Source organism: Symphalangus syndactylus, chromosome 3 (assembly GCF_028878055.3).
Source record: "Symphalangus syndactylus isolate Jambi chromosome 3, NHGRI_mSymSyn1-v2.1_pri, whole genome shotgun sequence".
Lineage (NCBI taxonomy): Eukaryota > Metazoa > Chordata > Mammalia > Primates > Hylobatidae > Symphalangus > Symphalangus syndactylus.
The window spans coordinates 83,447,454-83,456,021 of NC_072425.2; the positions used below are offsets into that span (position 1 = coordinate 83,447,454).

The window sequence follows — 8,568 nt, forward strand, 5'->3', positions numbered from 1 at the left end:
ACCTGATGGGGAAACACGCACACATTTACTTACACAAACATATGTATGTTTGATGGGAATCACATACACACACACACACACACACACACATGTTACCATTACATTTTTTCCAGAATACATGATGGTATAAATAACTCAAAAAATCAATACAGAAAAAAAATCAACTAAAAATGGACAAAATATTTTGAACATATGTTTACAAAAGAATATATAACCAATAAACACATAGAAAGGTTCTTAACATTATCAGTTATCAGAGACATTCAAACTAAAGTAGGAATGAGATAACTTGCTTACCAGCTAGAATGGCTAAAAAAAATATATAATTCAAAGTTTTGTCAAGAATGTGGAGCTCTAACTCATTCTTACATTTGTAGTAGAAACGTAAAATGATTCAATAACTTCGGAAAACATTTTGGCATTGTTTCACAAAGCTAAACACAGTCCTAGCTAATCATATAGTCATTCTACTCCTATTTACCCAAGAGAAAAGAAAACATATTTTTACAAACAGACATATCCAATAATTTGCACACAATTTATATTAGTTTACTCTTGCTGTGAAAAAAAAAAATCATCTCAAAATGAGCAGCTTAAAACAACACCCATGAATTATCTCACAGTTCGGTAAGTCAGAAGTCCAAATAGGTTTGATTATATTTTCTCCTTAGTGTCTAAAAAGGCTTAAATCAAAGTCTATTCCATAATAGTTTACTTTGTGAAATATCTAGGAAAAAAAATCTACTTCCAGTTTCATTCAGGTTGTTGGTAGTCTTCATTTCTGTGTGGTTATAAGAGAGAGGCACAGCCTCCTCAGTTTTCTTGCTGGCTATTATCTCAGAGTCTTTCATCTAGAGATTGTTCTTCACTCTGCATATAAAACTGTCCATCTTCAAGCTTTAATAGTGTGACAAATCCTTCCAGTCTGTTGAAACTCTGTGACTTTCTCCTCTGCTATAAGATAGAGGAAACTCTATAAGGGACCTTGAGGAATCGCCACACTGTCTTCCACAATGGTAGAAGTAATTTACACTCACACCAACAGTGTAAAAGCATTCCTATTTATCCACATCCTCGCCAGCATATGTTGTTTCCAGACTTGTTAATGATCACCATTCTAACTGGCGTGAGATGGTATCTCATTGTGGTTTTGATTTGCATTTCTCTACTGTCCAGTGATGATCTAGAAGCAGAAATACAATTTGACCCCACAATCTCATTACTGGGTATATACCCAAAGGATTATAAATCATTCTACTATAAAGACACATGTGGCCGGGTGCGGTGCCTCACGGTTGTAATCCCAGCAATTTGGAAGGCCAAGTTGGGCAGATCATGAGGCAAGGAGATCAAGACCATCCTGGCTAACATGGTGAAGCCCCGTATCTACTAAAAAAAAAAATATATATATATCAGCTGAGCATGGTGGCAGGCACCTGTAATTCCAGCTACTCGGGAGGCTGAGGCAGGAGAATGGCATGAACCCAGGAGGCAGAGCTTGCAGTGAGCCGAGATCTTGCCACTGCATCCCAAGCTGGGTGACAAAGTGAGGCTGTCTCAAAAAAAAAAGACATATGCAAACACACACATATGTTTACTGCAGCACTACTTACAATAGCAAAGACTTGGCACCAACCCAAATGTCCATCATTGATAGACTGAAAACAGAAAATGTGGCACATATGCACATGGAATAATATGCAGCCATAAAAAAGAATGAGTTCATGTCCTTTGCAAGGACATGGATGAAGGTAGAAACCATCATCCGCAGCTAACTAATACAAAAACAGAAAACCAAACACCGCATGTTCTCATTCATAAGTGAGAGCTGAACAGTGAGAATATATGGACACAGGGAGGGGAATACCACACACCGAGGACTGTCAGGGGGTTGGGAGAAGGGGAATGAGAGCATTAGAACCGATATCTAGTGCATGTGGGTCTTAAAACCTAGATGACTGATTGATAGGTGTAGCAAACCACCATGGCACATGTATACCTATGTAACAAACCTGCAAGTTCAGCACACATGTATCCCAGAACTTAAAGAAAAAACGGGGGAGTGGGGCATGTGACTACATAAGGCAAAGCCAGACAGTCTTCCTTTTAGTTCACTCCAGATCAGCTGATTAGTAACTTTAATTATATCTGTTAAATTCCTTTTACCATGTAGTCTTACAAAACCTTGAGGATAATATCTCATCATAATCACAGTCTCTGAAATATGGGTGGGGATATTGTACAGGGAGGCATTTTAGAATCCTACTTCCTACACCACTTTATTCATGATAGCCCAAAGCTGGAAATAAAATAAATTGTCTGAAGCCAGTGTTTTAGAATTTTTTATGGTACTACACCAATTGCAAGCACCAAATTTGGTTCCAGTATTGATTGTTTTATAACAGACAAAACACTTGGTGGCTTAAAACAACAGCAAATATTTATTTAAGCCAGAATCTGTTACTTAGAATATGGACGGGAAACTATGGAGACACTTACATATGCTTTCATGTCTTAGCTGACATGACACAATGGTTGAGTGCTGGACAAGCATCTCTCCACATGACTTGTCCGTGTAGCTAGCTTAACTTTCCCCCACAGCATGATACTCCAAGGGGATTAAGACTACTTACATTGTAATTAATAGCTTCAACAGTTATTGTACCTATATATCAGAAGTAGAAGATACTGAGAAATTGAAATAACCTACTTCTACTATGTTCTATTGATTATGAATTCACAGAGGCCCGTAATCAAGAGAGACAGACATAAATTCTGTCAATGGGAAGAACGTTTAGTAATTATCAGAATTTTGGGGGAGGAATTAAAATATTTGATAACTCACACTTTTAAGCAGTAAAAATTACAGAAAAAAAATGGAATACTTGGAATGAAGGAATAATAGCTGCAGAATGCCAAAGATGGCATTAACTTTGAAATTCTGAAATATTTTTAATTGCAAAAACTTTTTTTGAGATATAAAGACTCTAGTAATTAAGATTTTTTATTTGTTTGATAATTTTGATGCAACTCCTGGTCCATTCACATAAATTTCAATCTCAATTATTTTTTTCTGAAAGAACTGAAGAATTATTCAATGTAATACTTGTGTGCCTTTTGCAACTATGGCTGACTTAGAGTTTAATGCAGTATGATTAAAAATTGGGACTATAAATGTAACATATCAAACCTGTTATTGTGTTACCTTACATGCTGCCTTAGTCCATTTAGGTTGCCATAACAAATGTCTTAGACTGGGTGATTAATAAACTACTGATTTTTTTTTTGCTTACAGTTCTAGAGGTTGGGAAGTCCAAGATTAAGGATCCAGCAGATTTGGTTTCTGGTGAGATCTTGCTTTCTGCTTCCAAGATGGCACCTTGTTGCTGTGTCCTTACATGGTGAAAGGGCAAAAAGGGGCAAGGAAGTTCCCTCAAGTATCTTTTATAGGGGCACCAATCCCCTTCAGTGTCATGGCTCATAAACATGCCAGGGAGCTAATTTATGCTCAATTCATAAACCCAATAAAGCAACATTTGCCACTGGAAAGGCCTGTAACTATGATGATACAGATTTGGAAATTTCTGAAGGAAGACTCTTATAAATACATGACGCATTTTATGCACTTTTTCAGGACATAAAAATACTCAAAAAGGAGGTCTGTCTCCCTCACACACACACAAAACAAGAAAACCTGATGAACCATTGACCCAAAGTAAATGTTCCTGCCACCTCAATAAACATTTCTAGGCTTTATTTGGTCAAATTATTTCTTGACACTTTTAAGAAATATGTGAGACCTCATTGCACAGTAGTGCTAGCAGCTTCACGGTTCGGTCCTCGGACCCGGCAGCCGCCACTGGTGCTGAGCTGTTACGAAGCCCCTATCGGCGAGCTCGTTGGAGCTTGAACCCATTGTCACCCCTGCGACTCACTGGCACAAAAAAAAAAAAAAAATGGTTGAAGCAGATCACCCAGGAAAGCTCTTCATTGGTGGGCTTAACACGGAAACAAATGAGAAAGCTCTTGAAGCAGTATTTGGCAGATATGGACGAATAGTGGAAGTACTCTAGATGAAAGACCATGAAACCAACAAATCAAGAGGATTTGCTTTTGTCACCTTTGAAAGCCCAGCAGACGCTAAGGATGCAGCCAGAGACATAAAGGGAAAGTCATTAGATGGAAAAGCCATCAAGGTGGAACAAGCCACCAAACCATCATTTGAAAATGGTAGACGTGGACCGCCTCCACCTCCAAGAAGTAGAGGCCCTCCAAGAGGTCTTAGAGGTGGAAGAGGAGGAAGTGGAGGAGCAAGGGGACCTTCCTCACGGGGAGGATACATGGATGACGGTGGATATTCCATGAATTTTAACATGAGTTCTTCCAGGGGACCACTCCCAGTAAAAAGAGGACTACCACCAACAAGTGGGGGTCCTCCTCCTAAGAGATCTGCACCTTCAGGACCAGTTCGCAGTAGCAGTGGAATGGGAGGAAGAGCTCCTGTATCACGTGGAAGAGATAGTTACGGAGGTCCACCTCGAAGGGAACCGCTTCCCTCTCGTAGAGATGTTTACTTGTCCCCAAGAGATGATGGGTATTCTACTAAAGACAGCTATTCAAGAAGAGATTAACCAAGTTCTCATGATACTGGAGCTTATGCACCACCACCACGAGATTATACTTACCGTGATTATAGTCATTCCAGTTCACGTGATGACTATCCATCAAGAGGCTATAGCGATAGAGATGGATATGGTCGTGATCGTGACTATTCAGATCATCCAAGTGGAGGTTCCTACAGAGATTCATATGAGAGTTATGGTAACTCAGTGCTCCACCTACACGAGGGCCCCCACCATCTTATGGTGGAAGCAGTCGCTATGGTGATTACAGCAGCTCACCTGATGGATATGGTGGAAGTCGAGACAGTTACTCAAGCAGCTGAAGTGATCTCTACTCAAGTAGTCGTGATTGGGTTGGCAGACAAGAAAGAGGGCTTCCCCCTTCTATGGAAAGAGGGTACCCTCCTCCACGTGATTCCTACAGCAGTTCAAGCCGTGGAGCACCAAGAGGTGGTGGCCATGGAGGAAGCTGATCTGATAGAGGAGGAGGCAGAAGCAGATACTAGAAGCAAACAAAACTTTGGACCAAAATCCCAGTTCAAAGAAACAAAAAGTGGAAACTATTCTATCATAACTACCCAAGGACTACTAAAAGGAAAAATTGTGTTACCTTTTTTAAATTCCCTGTTAAGTTCCCCTCCATAATTTTTATGTTCTTGTGAGGAAAAAAGTAAAATATGTTTAATTTTATTTTGACTTTTGCATTGCTTTTCAACAAGCAAATGTTAAATGTGTTAAGACTTGTACTAGTGTTGTAACTTTCCAAGTAAAAGTATCCCTAAAGGCCACTTCCTATCTGATTTTTCCCAGTAAATGAGGCAGGCAATTCTAAGATCTTCCACAAAACATCTAGCCATGTAAAATGGAGAGATGAATCATTCTACCTATACAAACAAGCTAGCTATTAGAGGGTGGTTGGGGTATGCTACTCATAAGATTTCAGGGTGTCTTCCAACTGAAATCTCAATGTTCTCAGTATGAAAAACCTGAAATCACATGCATATGTAAGGAAAGTGCTATTCACCCAGTAAACCCAAAAAAGCAAATGGATAATGCTGGCCATTTTGCCTTTCTGACATTTCCTTGGGAATCTGCAAGAACCTCCCCTTCCCCTCCCTCAATAAGACCATTTAAGTGTGTGTTAAACAACTACAGAATACTAAATAAAAAGTTTGGCCAAAACCAACAACAACAACAAAAAAGAACTATGTGAGAAATAATTATTTACCCCCTTAGAACTCACATTTAAATAAGCCCAATATTATGTAAGTCATTTGCTTTCTGGAGACAACCTAGTCCCCATTTAGAAATTACATTTAAGCCTATTTATGCTAATATTTCTAACTCAGTCATTTTAAAATGAGACTGCTACTAAAAAGAAAACTCCAGAATCTGTCCAAATTGCAATACAACAGCCATTCCTGTTAGACTTCCTCTGTCCCTCAGAGTTTTTTCTTGTAGAGGCTTTAATGATCTCTTTTCATGTCTGCTGGCATCTCTGGTCCAACAATGGACTTCTGACACAAAAACTGAGCTTCTTGGTCCTGCACTACTTACCATTAGAGCATTATCTGATAGCTGCTTGCTGGGTTCTTCTGGGAATGGATGCTATTACATGACTTGAGACTATGACTTTGCACACCTGGCTGCCCACTATGACTGAGTCATGGAGGCAGCAACTGAGGCAGATTAAAAAAAAAGCTTTCGGAATTTAATCCCATAATATGCCAAAGCATGAAAGATTTTCATGTGCTATGGAAGAAAAAGTGGTACTTTAAATGATAGACTAGAATCTAGGATCTCTGGCATATTCATCTCACCTAGAATTAGAAATTGCTTCCCTTGCTAGATGCAATGAAACAATAGAAGGCCACCCCTCTTTCAGGCCTGTCATTCAACTGGAGAACAACTTGGGATAAACTAAGTGGACAGAAAATGGAGTCCTGCATACTGTATCTATGACAATGATATCATTGTGCATGATGAAAGCCATTGGAGAGTTGCTGCCTTCCATTTCCTAACCAGGATATCTCTCATTAAGGGTAATACCCAAGGGTCAGAAATATTGGCTAAATTTCAGGCGGTCGCCTTAGTGTTAGAGGATTCCCTGGCCAACAATAGGCTCCATCTACACGTTTTATAGACCCTTGGGCCATTGCTAATAGCCTGAGTTCTGGTCCAGCCAATGGCAACAATTCTTTATTCAAGTTGCTCCTTTAGGGTAAAGAACTCCGGTAATTTCTTGCCCTAACAGATAGCCAAAAATATAGATCAAAGCCACACACATCTCTGCACATTCTAAAGCCACAACACAAGTCATTGACAAGAAACTCTTTATGTCCGTCAAAGTTCAATACATCATTTATAGTGACCAAGACACACATTCTCCTTCGCAAAATGCCAAATGATTGGCTCCATTATGTGGCATTCAACAGAACATTAACCTTTCTTACTGGTTTCAAGCTGTGTGCTTCAATGCCTTACTTAAATAAGTTCAAATTTAAACATCAAGGGTAGAAAATAATATAACTTAATTTTGGATGTTTGACTCCCAATAAATTTTATATCCTGTTATTTCCCTTTTGTCTCACATCTGGACAAGTTGTTAAGAAAGGCCAGATAGACACTCACTCCCTTGAAACCAACGAGGACATTCAAGGAAGACAAACCCAACCAGTGTGTCGCAACTCTGACTCAGGGCCTACTATCTGTTACACACACACACACACACACACAAGCCACTTGCTCTTTCCTCTGTTGAAGTCATTTTTTCACTAACATAGGACTCTTCTCTGCTATGAAAAAGCCTCAATATGTGAGTAACACATCTTTTTATAACATCTTGGCATGTGTCCATCTCAACATCAAACAAAATTTGGGTAAAGGTCAGTCCCATCCTCTATGGGACTACCAAAAAAAAAACGGATCTTTGAAAGAATGGATCGATAGATGGCACAGAGCTAGTCACTATATAGCTGCCAAAAATTACTTCACTATAACCGTTTTATTGTATGTTGAAATCCATGCATTATTGTAAAACTATGGAACTCTTTATGGGGCATACTTATCTTTTATATTCCACAAAGTCATAATATGTGGTCTGAATAAAAATTAATATTTGATTAAATGAAAATCTGTTTAATATGTATCATGTATATAGTACACAAGATAAAATATTATAATGGTTATATTATATCTCTCTGTCATAAAATAATGTATAACTCTCAGGGAATATAATAAAGTTCACTAGATTTAAACCTATTATGTGTCAAGTCATGAAATATTTTCAATTTTTTTTTTTTTTTGAGACGGAGTCTCGCTCTGTCGCCCAGGCTGGAGTGCAGTGGCGCGATCTCGGCTCACTGCAAGCTCCGCCTCCCGGGTTCACGCCATTCTCCTGCCTCAGCCTCTCCGAGTAGCTGGGACTACAGGCGCCCGCCACAGTTTAATTCAAAATTAAGGTAGTCAAATTCTGAAAACTCACATGATTGGAGAATTTAAAACTCCTAATTGTGTGTGTGGATTAAATTTTCCTATAGTCATGAGCTTCTTTATGAGAAGCTGAGCTTCCTTTTTAGAAGTTGGTCTGTTCCAAAAAAGCTGTGTAGAAATTAAACAGTGTTTGAGAAACTACACAACCAGAAATAATATCAATAGGAAAGGTGAGGAATGGAATGACCTATTTTGAAGGGAAAAGCTCTCATTGTATCTGGTAAATGCATTAAATATAAAACTTTTCATTAAAATATTAGAAAAATAGCTAGAAATAAATTGTTAAACACTGAGGAAGACTCAAATGCAGCATAATACATTACATAGAGATTTTATGAATAAACAAACAAGGGAAACTTCATTTATTTAGTACTTAGGGTGCCATGCGAGTGTGGGCATAAATGATCCCATTTAATTAGCAAATCATTATGTGTTAAATTCTGTTTTTAATAAC

At 38.6% G+C, this 8,568-nt stretch overlaps 1 pseudogene; it reads left to right on the forward strand.

Annotated features, from left to right (window-relative positions):
* The first annotated feature begins 3,840 nt into the window (after positions 1-3,840).
* On the forward strand, positions 3,841-5,827 carry LOC129479380 (RNA-binding motif protein, X chromosome-like; annotated as a pseudogene).
* The last annotated feature ends 2,741 nt before the right edge of the window (positions 5,828-8,568 follow it).